The sequence below is a fragment of the Passer domesticus genome, chromosome 1 (assembly GCF_036417665.1).
Source record: "Passer domesticus isolate bPasDom1 chromosome 1, bPasDom1.hap1, whole genome shotgun sequence".
NCBI classification, from domain to species: Eukaryota; Metazoa; Chordata; class Aves; order Passeriformes; family Passeridae; genus Passer; species Passer domesticus.
This window is the reverse complement of record NC_087474.1, coordinates 101,879,530-101,881,546: the sequence shown is the minus strand read 5'-3', so window position 1 is coordinate 101,881,546 and position 2,017 is coordinate 101,879,530. Positions and strand designations below refer to the sequence as shown.

Sequence of the window (2,017 nt, the reverse complement as noted above, 5' to 3'; positions counted from 1 at the left end):
AACCTTATTAGAGAACACTGAGAGTGGTGCATCTGAGAGGGAAGAGAAACTCCCCTAATTTTTTTTTTGCTAAACACGCTCAGAAATAAACTTCTATTTAGTAGGTGCAATGCTAAGTTACTGAATTTATATTAAGTTATTTTGAGAATCTAAACTCTTAATGGTTACTTTGTTGTGAATAATTATGGCGGCCAAAGTTAAGCATGAAATTGCAAATCTAAAATTACAAAATCTCAAAATCTAGCAGAGAAGATGTATCTGATGAGTTTGTCAAGAAGAAAACAACAATGAATGTTCTACTAATATGTAACTGTGGTAGAACGGCACCAAGAAGACTGTGACACAATAAAAGCATTCAAGGTTAATGATGTGGTGCCAAGACAAGTGCTCTGTCTCATTTACATTGTCAATTTAAGAAAATAAAAAGAAATCAGTATTAAGTGAAGCTGTGCCCAGAATCAGAGCCTGACATGAATCCTGCTTCAGACTTTCCAGGACACCCTATGACTTCCAGAGGAGAATGCAAGGCAACTCCAGACCATGGGGACCTGCCAGAATTTCTTGTCCCCAGTCTGGCATCTGTAAGTCTTGAACTGTGCAACCTCACTCTTTCCAAAATGAGATCAAACTGGGGCTTATTTTCTCTTGCTTGAGGCTGTTTTTCCTTGGTGTTTGGGATTATTAAAAACATTTCAGCTGTGTTGTCTCTTTTTGTTGTTTTGATTTCCTTTTTTTTTTTCTGTTTTTTTTTCTCCCTAAGACTGGTACTTTCAAGTCGTTCTTTAATCTCACTTGTCTGAAACTAATTCTTGGAGGAAATAGAGTATATTTTAGATTTAAGGTTAGATTAGAAAACATACTTTCAGATTAAAATTTCTTTTACTCACAGTACTCATTTCACAGCCTAAATTCTTCTCAGTGCAGCTCACAAGCTGTCTCCCTCTGATATTAACCTGTGTTTGATTTGACTTGGTTACAGACTTCTTTGCTGGCAGGACAAGAGTGAAGACCACACCACCACAAATGCAGTGCCTGCCCAGCCAAAAGCACACAGCAGAAAGTAGAACCAGGTACCTTGAAATGGATCTGATCATTAGTAATGGCACTTAATGGCTGCAGTAGTTGCTTGTTAAAATTTAAAACAAAGCAGGTCGGACATTTCTGCCATTTAATTTAAAGGAAACATGGAAATTCCAATCACTGCTTATCATTTTTCATTTTAATTTTAAATAAATACATCTGCCTTTTGGATAGTATCCTAACATCTTATGGAAAAATGTGGTTGTGTTCACGCTACAATTAATAGCAGTGGAAGAGGCTCAGTTAAATTTAGTAAATAGAAAACAAGAAAGCTCTAATACAACTGCACTCAACTCTAGAGCACATACTTAGAATTCACTAAAGGTTCCTTGAAAATGTGTATTATAATCTTCAGGATGTTACTTCTCAATATCTTTATTTTTCTCTTACTTTCTCACTTCTTTTTTTTCCCTTCAGTTCAAAATATTTCAGAGCATCAGAGGATTGCCTTGGATCTCACTGGTAGAGATTTTATAGCAGGCTGTGCACTGCATGTGCTACTGCTAAAGGGCACTTGGAGGTGCTTGGAGGTGCACAGGCTGCTAGAAGAGCAGTGGAGGATGCAGTCACATCCACTATGCTCGAGGTGAGAGCTTAATGGAACAAACTGTATCTTCAAAACTGTTTGCAGGCTTTTCTGCAGAGAAATGTTATAGGAACATTACAAAGCAGATCCAGGAGCAAGAGGCTATAATCCTCACAGTTGCTCCCTGGCCCTCTCTGATAAGTGTAATACACCCAGTTAAGAGCTACCCAGCAAGGTCACTAGAAGTCTAAAGACTCCAAACCCTAAAAAATTACTTTGAAACTCGATTCACTTGAAACATGTCTTGCATGTGTGTGTGTGCATGTGTGCAGTCTGACCTGAAACCAAAAGAAAAGACTAATATCTTAAAACAGGTTCATAAAACACCTGAAAATGGAATCATTTATTCTC

General features: G+C 37.5%; 1 long non-coding RNA gene across 1 annotated transcript; it reads left to right on the top strand.

Annotated features, from left to right (window-relative positions):
* Positions 1-318: 318 nt before the first annotated feature.
* LOC135289037 (uncharacterized) lies at positions 319-1,660 on the top strand. The gene is made up of 3 exons (XR_010351831.1): positions 319-581; positions 980-1,070; positions 1,498-1,660. It is a non-coding gene; the product is annotated as an uncharacterized LOC135289037 (long non-coding RNA).
* The last annotated feature ends 357 nt before the right edge of the window (positions 1,661-2,017 follow it).